Here is a 16135-nt window from a genome sequence, read left to right on the forward strand (position 1 = left end):
ACTCACAGCACCACAGCCCACATCACCGTAGCATATAACCTTGTGTGACCTTGAGGCAAGGTGAAAGGGCACGCGTACACGGCCTGTACTGCTCGCATGTACCTGGATGCGGCACGCTTCGCAGCGAAACTTGCCCCGCTTCCTTTCCGAACCTTCTTCGAACGGGCGCGAATAATAGTAAAACGAGAAACCGAGCAGATACAGGGGGGGGGGGGGGGGGGGGGATCGAAGTGCGGCATCGTGACACTTAGGGGCGCCAACTTGAGTTGGCGGTCTAGTGATAAGGACGCGCGTGGAACTGATGCGTGAGCGCTTGGCAAGGTGATGGAGAAGGGCGGGAGAGGTTAATGCAGCTGTGGCGTAAAGACGGACAGTAAGGCCGACGACGATCGTGTACTCTCGGGCTCAATTTTTGTTTCTTTATGCACTATTGGAATTTACGCTACGCGCCGCATCGCTTTGCTACCATCACCGCGACATTAACCAGTTTTTGTTTTGGGTGGCAAAATTAAGAGTACTCACACATATTCAATCAGAAAATATATCTATTGTTTAGGACTTATTCGGCATTAATGAATAAAATTCTACTCAGCTCGCCTCAATCGGACTCAGACTCACTAAAGTTATACTCAACTCGGTCCACTCGGACTCAGACTCACAAGCATTCTACTCGGCATGGCTTACTCGTGCTCAGACTCACCGAACTCCTGTCCAGCAGCGCTCACTCGTCGTGGCTTGGTGAATGAGTCAGGTCATAAGTGAGTTTGGCTACCTATACTACCTGGTGACACATTGCCGTAGCTGTGGTTACCAGCACGGCTCATGAATAGACAAGCGCGCTCAGCCAGATTAGACATACAAAGGCGCGTGTTATCTAAGAGGCGGTGGGGATACAATAGAAAGGCAGCTGCTGCATCAGCATGAAACAGAATCTCTTCCTGCCCCGTGCCAAAGTCTCAGAATGCACATTATTCAAATGCGTGAGTTCAATTTTTCAGTTTTCTCTAAGACATCCTTTTTGCCTCTACATACCGGTGTCTATTTCTCTTCAGGTATATGTTAGCCATGTTGTCGTTTTATTTTTCTGTCCTCACTGTGCAATACCATGCTGGTCGAGCACTTCATTATGCACCATATAGCTGTAAAAATGGTCCTATTACCAAGTCCCACTTGTTGTTTCTGCGGGTTCTTAAATTATGGGGTTTTACGTGCCAAAACCACTTTCTGATTATGAGGCACGCTGTAGTGGAGGACTCCGGAAATTTTGACCACCTGGGGTTCTTTAACCTGCAGCTAAATCTAAGCACACGGATGTTTTCGCATTTCGCCTCCATCGAAATGCGGCCACCGTGGCCGGGATTCGATCCCGCGACCTCGTGCTCAGCTGCCCCACACCATAGCCACTGAGCAACCACGGCGGGTGCTTCTGCGGGTTCTCGTAATTTGGCGATGTGAACTTTGTAGCGAGCGCATAAAACCTTTGTTTTCGCAACTGCTGCATCTGCGCGCTACTCACTCGCGGTAGGTGTCCATGAACAGACGCATGACGCGGGAGTTTTTGTGCGCGATCATTATCATGTTGCCAAAAGTGCCATCTTCTACGCAACCCACGGTTGCCTCGTAACGAAGAAACCGTCGGAGAGACTGCACCACGAACACGTCCGCGTCGAGGTAGATGCCCCCGTAACGCATCAGGACACGCATGCGCACAATGTCCGTTGAGTGGTGGCCAAATTCTGGCTAGAAAACAAAAAAAAAAAACAAACGGCGTTGTGATGAACAGAATGCGCGCACACGATATTCTTTGCCAGATGCACACACAGTTCGCCATATTTAATTTCAATCCATTGGTCAATTGTGTGTTCCCGTTTGGGACAACTGAAGGCAGCAAGACAAATGCAATCTCCCAGGAATGTTGGTGGACACTGGCCACACGCGTACAGAAAATTATAAATCGATGCATTCGTCAGCTAATTGTACACAAATGTACATTTCAAACCATAATTTTTTCAATATGCCTCGGTTGTAAAAAGGCGTACAGGACTGCCTTTGCAATATTGGTTACCCCTGTTTCAATACGCTTCCTCAAATTATTCGATTCTTCGATTTCAAAATGAGATACTTTCATTTCGATTTATCCTACATTAAATGTTAATTATACTGAGCAGTCTCTGCAATTAACACTGGTGCATGTACGCTGGTCACCGACAACAGAAATGGCACTTTTAACCTATCATAATTCAGGGTGAGTTCTTGCTTTCTGTGGCTGGCAATTGCATCGAAGCTATCTTTCGATTTCTCTTGGACAGGCTCACAGCGAAGAAACTGGCAATCTTCCTTTTTACATTAAATGGCGCATTTTTGTCTGCTTGCAGGCTGCGATGCATTTAGCTCAACAGGTTCATTTCGGTTTTCCACCCACCATATTGACACGCGAAATTATCTTTTACGGTTTAGCTCTTGTCACCGTCTGAAAAAATGTATCGCGCTGCACAGAATGCGCCTGCATGTTAGGCAAACTTGAGCATGTATGCTTACATGCAGGCACAAGTTAGCCCAATAAAAGGCTAGATACGTCATTCCCAGTTTTGCTGCTTTTTTCACCGCCACAACTACGTGAAAATATAATTTCAGTACGAGGAAATCTCTATACGAATAAGAAGCTAAACCATACGAACGCGAGTAGACGTGAAGTCCAGCATTTATTCCGTAACACCTATATACGCCCCTACGAGGTAACTGAGTACATGACACAAAACTACCTACGGAAATAAATAAGGAAGAGAATCACCATCAAAACAAGCGTTAACATATAGGCAATTGGCTGACTGTGGAATAGCCATGTATATATATAATTCAAAAGTGTCGACAGCAAAGTTGGCGTGTGCTTTATGCCTGAATTTAACTTGGGGCTGAGGCAAAGTTCGCCGCCATCTTCGTTGTCTCCCTGGGGCACCCCGACCTTTCCCCCGCGACTGCGTGTTCAGGCTCCCTTCTCCCCTCCTTCGTGGTTGCCCGTTCTGCTCCTCCTTACGGTTCCGCCGTGATCCAGCCCGGACCGCAAGGAGAACACCAACGTAGTCCCGGACAATCGAGCATGCCGCCGTCTTCAACAGCTGCCCCCGGAGCACGGACGCCTACCTGAGAAGACCAAGAAGGCTGTGGCCAAGGCAACCACAATGGCAGCCCCAGTGTCACCTATCGTATTTCAACAGCCCAGAGAGGCCCCTGCCTTCCGTGGAGCTACGTCGGAGGATCAGGAAACCTGGCTCGAAACCTTCGAAAGAATCTCTACCTTCAACAACTGGACGTCTGAGGATAAGCTACGACAGTGTACTTCTCCTTCGAAGACGCCTCGAGGACTTGGTTAGAGAACCAGGAGTCCACCCTTACAAAATGGGACCTGTTCCCCAGTAACTTCCTGAGGACATTCACGAGCGTTGTCAGTAAAGAAAGGGCCGAAGTTCTCCTGGAAACCCGAGCCCAGCTACCAAATGAGAACATCGCCATCATCACGGAATAGATTACCAGTCTTTTCCGGCACGCTGACCCAGAAATGCATGAAGAGAAAAAAGTGAGTTTCTTGATGCGAGGCGTAAAGCAAGAACTTTTCGCCAGACTCATCCGAAACCCACTGCAGACCGTAGCCGAGTTCTTGACAGAGGCAAAGACGATTGAGAAAACTTTAGAAATGCACACTAGGCAATATAACCGTCAAGTGCTCACGCATCAGTGCGCCAACAAAGCACTGGGTTCCGGTGATCTCGAAGAGACCATCAGGGCCATTGTGCGCGAAGAACTGCGCAAGGTCTTTCCTTCGTCGCAACCTGAAGTGGCCTGAATCGCTGACATCGTGAAAGATGAGGTTCAGCGATCGCATGGAGTTCCTGAGGCGCAACCTCAATTACTGCCGCCCCAGCCAGAAGCGATGACCTACGCCGCCGTCGCACGCCGTCAAGGTCCCCCTTCGCGACCGCATCAGGGCCCTGTAACGCCCCAATTCCGTCGTCCACTGCCGCGGCTGCCAGTACGGCCACCCGTCGCCCAGCGCACCTACGCGAGGAAGACGGACATTTGGCGCGCCCCCGACCACCGCCCGCTCTGCTACCACTGCGGCGAAGCAGGCTATGTGTACCACCGATGCCCATAACGCGAGCTGGGATTGCGCGGCTTCGCCGTCAACGCAGCGCGCCCGAGGGAAGGTGAACCCCTTCGTGACATTGCCGACTACCTCGCCGCTACTCAGTGGAGCCCTCGACGACCGTCCCGTTCGCCGTCACCACGCCGCTACCTGTCGCCGCAGCGCCGCCCATACACTAGCCGAGCCCGGGCCCGGTCCGTGAGCCCATATCCGGAAAACTAAAAGCAGCAACCGATGGAGGTGCGGATGCTGTTCGTCGAACTGACGAGTATCCTCCGCCTGCCTACGAAGACTACGAAAAGACTACCTGGACGACATAAGGACACGCTGCCGTCCCAAAGAAGTCTGGAAGCGAAGAATACGCAGATGAAAGACCACCTGACGACGCCATGTACCAGCCACAGGTAAACGCGACACAACCGTTATCCGACGCCAAAGCCTAACTGTAACGCAAGACATAGAACCACCGGCCTCGACATGCTTATGGCGGCCACGTAGTCACCGTCTTAGTCGACACAGGAGCCGATTACTCCGTCATGAGTGGACCCATCGCCGCCCAGGTGAAGAAAGTTAAGACTGCATGGGAAGGCCCGTCAAATAGGACCGCTGGAGGACATATGGTAAAGCCTACTGGAATCTGCACGGCAAGAATCTGCACGGCGAGAATTCATGACCAGACTTACCCTGCCACTTTCGTTATCCTCCAATAGTGTTAACGAGACGTCATTCTCGACATGGACTTCCTGAACCAACAAAGCGCAATCATCGACCTGATGTCGAAGTCAATAACGCTGTCGGAAGATCAAGCTATACCGCCGGAGAGCCCTCGCAGTCACCACGCCTTGAGTGTGCTCGAAGATCAAGTGAGCATCCCGCCTAGCTCCAGCATTGTTATTTCGGTCGGCACCGAAATACCCGCTGACGTAGAAGGCGTCATCGAAGGCGACCAAGTCCACTGCTCGACCGTGAAATTTCCGCCGCAAGAGGGATCGCTCGACTGCACGGAGGAAACACGAAGGTGTTGCTGAAAAATTTCAGCCAGGAGTTCAAGCACATCAACAAGGGCACGACGATCGCATATATCGAGGAAATTCTGGCGACCAGCAATGCGTTTGTCCTCTCGGATTCTGCCTCAGCTACACCGACGACCGTAGTTCCCGAACCAGACTTCGACATAAAACGATGTCTCCCCGTGAATAAGCAGCAACAGCTCAGAAGTCTGCTTCGACGATACAAAGATATTTTTCGGCGTCATCAAGAATTCGACAAACACCAGTTGCAAAGCATCGCATAATAACCGAAGAGTGCGCTCGACCACTCCTCCAGAGCCCTTACCAAATTTCGACGGGAGAACGCGAAGCTATATGACAACAAGTCGGCGAAATGCTGCGCGACGACATCACCCAGCCACCGGAAAGCCCGTGGGCGTCTGCTGTTGTCTTAATCAACAGAAAAGACGGAACCCTACGTTTCTGCGTCGATAATCGTCGGCTGAGCAAGATCACGAAGAAGGACGTATACCCAGCACCTCCACCAGATGTCAGGTGGAGTGAGTTATGAAGAACACAATAGTAATACTGTGAAAGACGAAACTAAATTTTATTGGGCGAACCTGTGCCCACAAAAACAGGCTGCCCTTAAAGAACGGCGACAACGGCGACACAGTCGGAGATCGTCAAAATCTGATCAGCGGGTCAAGCGCGTCGGCTTTTATAGTTAAGTCGTCGAATGTTCCAGAGTAACCCCTGGGACCCGCCTGCCTTCCACAAAGTTCTACACCATTCGGGTCGCGCATACAGGCACTAAGGTTACACAAGGTTCGGTGACAACAGACAGCGGATAGAAGCATCGAGAACAATCTAGAAACTTCCGATACACGCTGACGCGTCCTGCGCTGAGCGATAACATTTCTTAGACGTTAAAAGCGCTCCCCCGTAAGAGATAAACGAGTTCACGTGTCATTATGATGAGCTCGGTATTGTTCTATGTCCTAATTGCCCATGTATTGAAAATCAACGTTTTGAATGATCCAAAAAGTTGGGAGAATTCTGGTGAATTGTTCCTAAAAACGCAGACGTGTGCTCCTGCAAACCAAATTTGTGCTCAGAAATAGTAATAGTCGTAATTGAATTTAGTCTATTCGGCATCGGCAGCCTAACGTTGCTCAAGTATGCTAGCCTTTGAAGAACCGAAAGGTTCGTTTGCAAGCTCTGAACATGTGGTACACAGAGAACTGAAGCGTCCTAGACAGCCCTAGTACACCTCCATCACACTCTACATAAAGCTTTCAGCAACATCTCCTTATCTTGACCAACAGTCAGCCGGTGCCGGAGCTTCGGTGTGCAATGCCAACTTTGACACATTGCTATCACATTTTACCTTTTATATATGTACTGCTTCGAATATACTGTTATTTTTAGGAAGAACATCCTAACTACTTATCAAAATTTAATTTACATCGTACTACGATTTACGTACAGAAGTCATTTACGACAGTACCTCGATGTTTTAACTTATCCAAATGATTTCCATGGAAAGTTAGCATTTGCCGGATGCTGTAGTACACTTTCTTCGAAGTCTCACTATTACTTCGAAAATATATTTTTCTTTCCAAAAATATCTTTTTATTTCCTCGTAACTATTTTACTTTAATTATAGCGACCGCTTTGTTGCAGTGCAAGGACGGCCCATCAACGTGGAATGAAACTTTTTAGCTGTCAAAACAAAACATTCTGCAAGAACGCTTAATTAACAGTATTCAAGAGAACATCTCAAAATAAGTAAAGAAAAAAAAATCAAACAAGAAACCAACAATTAGACATCTTGTTGTGTGCACCGCGTCGCCAGTAGACAACATTGCCAAGGTTCAGTCCATGCACATCATGTTAATTGTTTACACTTTCTCGAGTCATTCTTAGGCGTCAGATAGAGGACACCCCTACAGTTATCATTTAAAGGTAGCACCAAGGTAGACAACCAAGCATAATTCACTGTGATGAGCTGCGTAGGATTTCCGTCACCGAGGCTGAGACATTCACTTACATTGATAGGTGTGCCGAAGACCTCTGTGGGGAATACTGTCGGCACATAAGTGAACGGAATGCCTTCAACCAAGCGAGCGTAGGGCCCAGTGAATCCACACGGACTACAGTGGACCATTATCTTCCGCGGTCTGTGGTTGAGGTACATAGAGCGGTAGAACACAGCGTCAGCAAAGCTGAGCTCCGCCTGATTGTACCTGCGACGAAGGCAACGATATCTTCATTTATTCGCACTAGAGCATGCCACACTTGACAGTTCGTCATTTACTTCGTTTATGTGAAGAGATTCTGCGCGTACTATAAGTAGACGTCTATAGCAATGCTGCAGAAGTGTTTGGAAGCAACAACTACAAAAGAGACGATTGCAGTGTTACGCTTTAAAGAATGGTATGTAGAGTATTTATTTTTGCCAATTAGTGAAATAGTAAATCCTCATAATGTCTAGAAGCCGCAGAAGGCTGGCTTTTAATTGCGAGTAAGCATATTATGATACATAGGAGGATAAATTGGAGGCTTGTACGCAATCAACAAATAAGGACAAAACTAGAGAAAGCGACAATATTGTGCCACTTATTTCAGCTCCACCTGACCATAGCGGCGGTGATGGTAAGAATACCTTCATTTATTGTCACTAGGTCAAGCCATCTCTGTAGCTCATAGTTCACATCGCTTAATTAAATAGATTTTAAGCGCATTATAAAGACACGTCTATAGCAATGCTGCAGAAGTGGTTGCAAGCAACAAATATACAAAAAGAAGACGATTGCAATTTTACTCTTTAAAGCATGGTAGGCAGAGTATTTATTCTAATCAATATTAACATATTACATTCGCATAATGTCTACTATTATTTACACAGTAGCGCAGAATCACATGGACGACAAAAGAAAAAGACGGGGCCCAGCGTTGTTTCCCCTGTTTATCTTTCATTTATTTCGCCGTCCATGTGCTTCTGCTCTACTCTGTAAATAATGCCATATCACCAACTATCCCACCAGGTTGTCCTTTTGAATTTCTAGTAGCCATAAAGGCTGATTTATGACTTCGAGTAAGCACGTAATGATGCACAGGATGATAAATTGAAGGCTAGCCCGCATTCAACAAACAAGAGAAAAAGTACAGCACACAATATGGTGCCGCTAATTTTTAAAAGCAATCACTTTCTTAGCGATTTACTACCACTTTTCTGTATCAATTATGTTTCGCGTCCTTAATCGTGGGCCTGTCCCCGAGATAGTGCAGCCATAGATATGTGGGCTACTAGGACGTCTGGCCACCGTGTTGTTCCGAACGGATATGTGTATAATAGCACTTAAATAAACGTAAATGAAAATTGGAGGGCGCTTAAACTTCGCCTTCAAGAGTGGAACACAACAGCACCCAAAGGCCACTGACTGCTCCTCACGCTTCCCGGCAACTCAAGCTCATGTAGCCTGACATTTACCGGGAAAGGCTGGCGGCGAACGCTATGCACTAAAGCAAGTTTTCTGGCAAAAACGCGGCTTCTGGCATGGGCCGATCCCGGTAGCGCCACACAAATTAAAACGTTTCCAGGTTTATATTACTGTTTCGCACATTTAATAATTAAGTCGGACAATATATAACGTAAAAGGCACGCGCTGACGGTGTTTTGTTTCGTGACACTTGTTCGTGGGCTGTCATTTCCGAAATTCCGAGGAATCACTTCATCGAGAATGAGCGACAAGGTACGAGCACCATTAGATATAGAACGGTGTGGCAACATAATGCGCATATACCGCATGTCGTATAGCAAGGGATGGAATATACATATGCCTAAATATATACGAATTTCTCCGTTCCCGGACAAGCCCGCCGGCACCGGAAGTTATGCGACACGGAGCCCTCAATGCTATCGCGTTAACATTGTGTGACAGAAATTGGAACAGAGGACCCCCAGCACGTCATCCAATGCTCTATTCCTTAGACCACGGATATACATGCCCCAGCAAGCGAAACAGAACATCCTTAGCCTTTTCCCGAAGGCAAGCCAGAGCGTAGGAAAGCACTTGACGGCTTTTATCACAATAGCAATTCTGTGAACAATCCATGCCATCTTTCACCATCGTCGGTAATTGTACATAAAATTCTGACCTCCTTGGGTTTATAACATTTTTTCAATAACAGTACTCATATCATTCTCGTAAAACCCAGTGCTATGCTGGATTACGGGTCCAGTGTCGAGCGCTGCATGCCGGGCAGCTGCGGTATACAAGGAGGCGCTGGGTACCGCTGCTAAAAGCTGCTCCACAGCGAGAAAAACACGGTGCCTGGCTACCGCATATATTTTTTTGAAGACAGAAAACGCTAGGGAGCGTTTGAGAGCAATAAAAAGTTCGAGAAAGAATAAAGACGCCATTACCAGGATTCGTTCATCTAACATACACATCACGAGCTGACTAGTTTACCCCTAAGCCATGGCAACTTATGCATAATTTGCATTACAGGCGCAGCCGCAATTAGACATCCTAGATATGTCTCGAAGAGGCCTGGTAGATACGCTATCACCCCGCAACTAAATCTTACGCCTTTATCAGAAAGAAAAGGTTGTCCGCATAAAATGGTATGTACGGAACTGCCAAACACTGACTTTCTTTTGCGATCGGTACTTTAACTTAGAAAAATGTCCTAATAAGCCGGCAATCCGGGACGGTGTGTGGGCTGTTAGGGCCTATTCTGATAGCCGTTTCTTGTTCTTCGAGCAAGGGATATCGAAAATTTCCTGAGTGTAACGATTTGTTTCAATCGGCACATCTGTCTAGTCACATATCTTCGTCAGAGAAGCGCAGTCAAATGCTGGCAGCCTTCAGCGACAGGTCATTACCTATTTTTATAACACGACACATCGACGCTCATTGCTTCTTGGGCTGATATTGCAGACACGAAAAAAATGTTTATTTAAGAACATCGATGCGAAACATGAAATATAGAGTGATTTATCCTTGTTAGACTGGTTGATTCATGAGCCCAGTCGAACCGATGGCGTGTAGACGCTAGGCCTAAGCTTCGCTGGAAAGGACCAATCTCGGCGCGGGTAGCTCGAGAATGCTAAAATGTTTGTATTTGAGCCTCAGAACATTTAATCTAATATTTTATATATTCTAGGGAAAGTGGATGCACACACATAGCCTCAGCTTTATTATCGGTGTAATAATATCAATCACCGGCAAGCTTCCTGGAGTACGTTCGAAGTTGTCTGAAGGACTTCTCGGTTTCGTATCGACTGCACAACACTTTGACAACAGTGACAACTCGCAGTCATCGGCTGTGCACAAAATACTACAAACAAGGCGTTATCGACGTTTCCATAATTTTATTCAAGAATATTGCTATGTACCCATTCAAAAGGGAAATGCAAAAAACGAAAGTGATCTTCCGGTGTCACATCGTCATCATCAGCAGCAGCACCTCGGCTTTTTTTCGTTCCACGCTTTTACCTTTTGGCGTCGCGAGCGCCCATGATATTTTGCCGTCGGTAATGGATCAGGTCTTGGCCGGTTTGGAGGACACAGTGTGTTATCTCGACGATGTCCTCACAGCAGGAAAAACCAAACATGAGTGCGTTAGATGCACCAAACAGGTGCTACAGAGATTACGGAAGCATGGCATACGGGCCAACACCGATTAATGTAAATTTTTGAAACACCGTGTGCACTACCTGGGTCGCGAAGTTGACGCAGTCTGCATTTATCCCAAGAAAGATAAAGTGGAAATCTTATCGAGGGCTCCAGCCCCCACTGGCGTCTCCGAACTTAAGGCTTTCTTAGGATTCGTGAATTTTTACGCTAGATTCCTTTCCCAAATATTAACCACCTTAGAACCACTCTACAAGCTAGTTTGAAATTCACATTAGCTGCAATTCAGAAGCACCACAACGGTATCAATGGCCTACCCAAACAGGGGGCGGTGCCTTCAGTTAATGTCAGTGTACCGACAAACCGTCGTCAAGAAAGCTGTTCCCAATATGTTGTCTCCTCTCTAAATGAAAGAAACAAAAGCAGAAAGATGCCTATGGCCCCCGTAGTCCACTTGAAGAAAGGAGCCAGTAACCGCAAAGCTGAGACCGTGTGCAGCAGGCGGCAGGGGCTGGTTACTGCTGAGGACATAAGTGCAAGACGGCATCGCTGCTCCATCAGAGCATGCGACAATCCCTCGGCGACCATATTAAGGGAGCAGCATCCTATTGGAAGTTATTTCTTCAAAGGCTTTCGCAAAGCATCGTCACGGTGCTGGCCGCAGCATCTGGCGCACCCATCTAGCCCTCCTGCCGTGTTTGCGACAATACTAACAGCACCATTGCAGCGGTGGCCTGCAAGTCGTTTCCTCGTCCAAATATTCCGCCAATTCCTACAATGAATTGCCACCTGGACAACCAACAACGTCAATATACAGCCTCAACACTTCTTTGGCGAGCTCGTTATCATCGTTCTCCCCCCGATTGATCATCGGCAGCCGGTTACCTGCCTGGTCCTTCTGCCAGTGGTTCTCAACTAACGCGCGCTTTCCGGGCTTTCTACCCATGACCTAAAAGCATGTCAGACAGTCTATTGTTTGGCTGCTATTGCTTACTTTAGTTCCCCTCTAAAACTAGGATCTTGGCTCCTCAGCGGGCTAACTGGTGTTCTCCTGTGCCTCGTCTACACGTCGTCATTGGGTTTCACAACGGACCCTTACGACTACCTCTTTCCGTGACGGCATACACATTTGTGTGCAAGGCTTATTTTTGTCTTTTCTGTACAGTAGCAGCAAAGAATAAATCAGGGTAAATTTAACAGTGTGTTTACTAAATTACCTCCATTTTACTTCTGAGTGTAATTGTTACATAGGTACGACAGCACGCCGTTCGAAGGTTGGGACATGAATCGTTATTGCTTCCGTCTCGGAAAATATATATACGAAACAGAGAGGCGGAAAGGGGAAAGGGAGAGCAAGGGAAAAACATCAAACGATAAACGCACGTGCCGTCAGCGCTTGCAAGGCAGTCTGATTGCGGCTGAAGTCTCTTTACAGACGACCGCTCTGGTGAAGGCACAAACGTTTTTGACGGGACGCGTATGTCGTGGGGTGTTTCAGTACCCTTCGGAAAATAGGTTTCTTTTTTCCTTCCTGGTAATTCCTGCAGCAAATATTAACATGGGCATTTAATTTGTGCCGGTGATTCAATAAGATTTATGAAGAGACGTAGGATACCTGACTCAACAATAAATAGGGAAAACACGGGGAAAGCGGGAGATGGAAGACATTTCGGCAAGTTGACTTCTCTTATTCAAGGAGAGATACTCTTTCCTCAGCACAGTATATAGAAATAGGCTTCTCCTAAAGGCAGAAGGGGTAAGGCGGGCGTGCGAGGCAACGACCGAGGGTATGTTAGCGGCGAGGGTATAGCACTGAGAAGAAAGGTGTCCTTTCCAACTCTGTGGAGGAATGTGAGGAAGCACCGGGTGCCTGCCGGTTGACGTGTCACCGGCTGACACGGCCGGTGACAGGGCCGTGCGTCACCCGGCCGTGTGTTTTGATAGGAGCCTGCACGACGCTGGGGGGATTATCTGTTCCGCTGCAGGTCAGTGGAGTCTATTATCGCCTTCCCTCCCCTGTTGTCTAGGCTCCTTCCGCGAAAAAAAGTGCAGAGCCCTTCCACCGTGTGAAAAGAGAAGTCCAGCGAAGCTGGCGCTGTGGTTGGTTTTGCTATGTTCTGGTTTTCCTATGTTGGGGATTTGCGATGTTGAATTGGACTAATATGAGTTCAGTATTGGGTGAATAAAGAGACATTTGCTGAAAGAGCGCGGCTGTCCCAGCAGGATCTGTGATTATGGATGATTGCACTGAACAAAAGAAAAATAGTTATTTCTGATTCGACACATTTTTGCCTTAAGACCTCGGCTATTGGTCAAAAGTTTTCGGGCTGCATCCCCTTCAGCCGCCTGTTAAGCAACGTCACAAAACCACGCACTCACCGCGTTAAAGTGACGTGTAGCGTTAAGGGCGCATTAATATGCTGAACAAAACTGTATGATTCTCTGAATAGCCACAGGCTGCCCCGTCCTGAAAGGAATAAAAGATGGCTGCCACTGATCGCTCAGGCAGTGGCTACTCGCACGTGCCGGAGAGCATGGGTTTATTTGCGTACAATAACGCTTCCTGCGTAGCGGTGTAAAGTTTTCGAGCACTTTCGGCATGTCCACGACCTCACTCAGCCAACCGTTTTTTGCTGTGAATCTTTGTAAGCGGCATTCTCAACTTTCCGTTGCATGTAGCCGCGACTTTCGACCAGCCACCGCAGGCTACGTAAGGGAAAACGGATCGATTTTTAGTGCAACGGCTCGGCCACAACGAATCCCTCTCCACTTGACGGTGCTCCTCGCCTCTTACCAGCCAATTATATAAGACAAGCCGCTCAGTGTAGACAAGGTTATTCGTTTTTAAAGCAAACAAAAGTGAATTCCTATAAATGAGGAGAGCGTTTGATTGGTATGTTTAGGCAACCCTGTGGCTCACCGCCCATCACTTGCGTCGGTGGTTACTTAAATTTGACGTCAGGAGATTGGAATAAAAACATATTGGAATAATTTTACGTTATACGGCCCTTTTCTGAATAGCCAGGCACTGCCCCGTTCCGAAAGAATAGAACACGACTGCCCGCCGATCGCTGTGCACAGGCTACGCGGAGCTGCCGGGGAGTATGAATTTATTTGCGCATAATAAAACACTTTTCGTGGCCGTTTAACGTTATCTAGACCATTCAGCACGTTTACGACATTGGTCTGTCAACTCTACCTTGCTGAGTATCCGGTTTAGCAGCATTTCTAACCTTCCTTTTGCACGCCGCCGCGATTTTTAACCAACCACGGCAAGCTAAGAAAGGGGAAGCTGACCAATCGCAGCCGCCGGCACCACCCTTCTCATCCGGTTACCTAGTTTCCCTGTGCTGGCTCAGCCCCGACGAAAGAATCTCTTAAGCTGGCTCCTCGCCTTTTCTCAGGCAATTATATAAGAAAAACTGCTAAATGTAGGCAATGCTACTCGCTTTGAAAGCAAATGAAAATGACAGACTATAAATGAGGATGACATCTCAGGGCTTCTCAAACAATGCTGCTGGTTACCGCCCGATGCTTGCGTCGCGGTTACGTAAATTTGACGTCAGGAAATAGGAATAGGTTTACGTTATAGGGCCCATGCTCTCTGAGTTGCAGCCTAAAGGCTGCTTTAATAAGTCGCTCTACTTACCATTAAAGCACGCACAAGGACTACTTCAATGTTTGTCCTCTTGCACGTTCATTAATTAACTTGAGATGTGATGTGCACTCAGAACTACTTATTCACACGAAAAGGTATTCACGCGGTTTTTATACAAACTATTGGCTGCTGGATGATTCATGTAGTAGTGTGCTGTGCTCTATTGCAAAGTCTTGTGCTTCAAACAATCCTCGTCATAAACGAATCAGTCGTGTGGAACTTGACTCGCTTTCTCCTTTTTCGTGTCTACAGCAATGGCGTCCCGTTTCACAGAATTGCCACACGACCACATGCCTTTATATTGTAACTCTGCACGCAAAATCACGAACGATGAGTACAGATAATACAGCATTGCAAAATATTTTCCATGACATAAACAGAGTATTTCATTAGCAGACTGAGTCTAACATGCTACGCAATAAGTAAGAGAAATTATCGCAAGCACAACAAGTTTTGGTTTTTAGATGCATTTCCCTTCAATTCATGTATTTTGCATACAGTAGATTTGTGTCACATGCTACTGAAAAATAAAAATAATGTTCATCCTATGAGTCAGTGCAGCCTCGCTGTCAACACAGCTCTGGTAGGAGTGCAAAAAGCAGGGCATATATCACTGTACACCTTTGGTGAACACCATTAAAAATCCCGCATTTCCAACGCTTACGACACCACGCAGCGTCTCCATCAGGGCTAAAAGCATGGCGGTCTGTCGAAAGCCGAGATAAATGCGACTTGCCGAACATTAGGTACCTGCGAAAACTTGTAACAATCCTGACAGCACTAAAAGCATTTAGGATGCTTTCCGCAGCAGCGCAGGCCTTAGTCAACCATGCAAAAAAAAGCACTTTTTTGTGTGTCCTATCAGAACGCGCCGGCAGCACGAAAGCGCCTGTTTTTGTCTATCGTCACTCGTGGCCCACCAGCTAATCGCCTGCGAAAGTCCGTTCAGTCACTCTGTGGCTGCTGGACCAGCGCAAACATCCGTCACGATGTACGTAGGGCTGATAACCCCCCACCCTTATATTATAACTTACTGCATGCTTGAGGAGCTGGGCCTGCTTTTTAAGTTTTGTGATTTGATATCGCGTACATCGGGCCCTAATGCGGTATTTCACGTGACATTGCGCGCACGTCTGCTGTCCAATGCAGCGCTTGTTTTTACAGCGGTGGGAACCACAAACTTGCTTATCCAGAGAACGTGTTTAGCTTCGCGAATGCCAGAACATTTTTCGTAAGAGTCACTGGCGCCAAAAATTCTTTCTAAATCGAACTTTGCGACTTTCACACACGGTTTTTCGCAGTCAGCGGAGGCACATACCTGACGAGATGCAGGATGTCGGGAACGACGTCATAGCTGTATCCCGTTACACCGTCGGTGTCGTAGAAGCTTTTTGGACTCTGGTGGACTTGCGTCGGAGGTGCTGCTGGTCGCCGCTGAGGTTGCGTCTTGAATTGCCCCTTAAGCATGCTCAACTTGATGCCAAGAAGGATGTTTATCACTGCAAGCACTCCAAATATCGTCCTGCAGCAAAAGAAGGTATTACATTTTCAAGAACACCCCAGAGACGTTGCTTAAGTAAGTAAAGTTCTTGATGCATTAGCCACAATACGTATATTGCGGCGGGCAGACATTGTGGGCTTTAAAAAAGTCAAGGTATGTTGTTTGTTATAGTATATTTATAGAAATGGGGTGCACGCAAGG

At 47.2% G+C, this 16135-nt stretch overlaps 1 pseudogene; it reads right to left on the reverse strand.

Annotated features, from left to right (window-relative positions):
* The window catches only part of LOC129384409 (uncharacterized), a 163717-nt pseudogene that overhangs the window by 4331 nt on the left and 143251 nt on the right, over positions 1-16135 (reverse strand).

Source organism: Dermacentor andersoni, chromosome 8 (genome assembly GCF_023375885.2).
Source record: "Dermacentor andersoni chromosome 8, qqDerAnde1_hic_scaffold, whole genome shotgun sequence".
Classification (NCBI taxonomy): Eukaryota; Metazoa; Arthropoda; class Arachnida; order Ixodida; family Ixodidae; genus Dermacentor; species Dermacentor andersoni.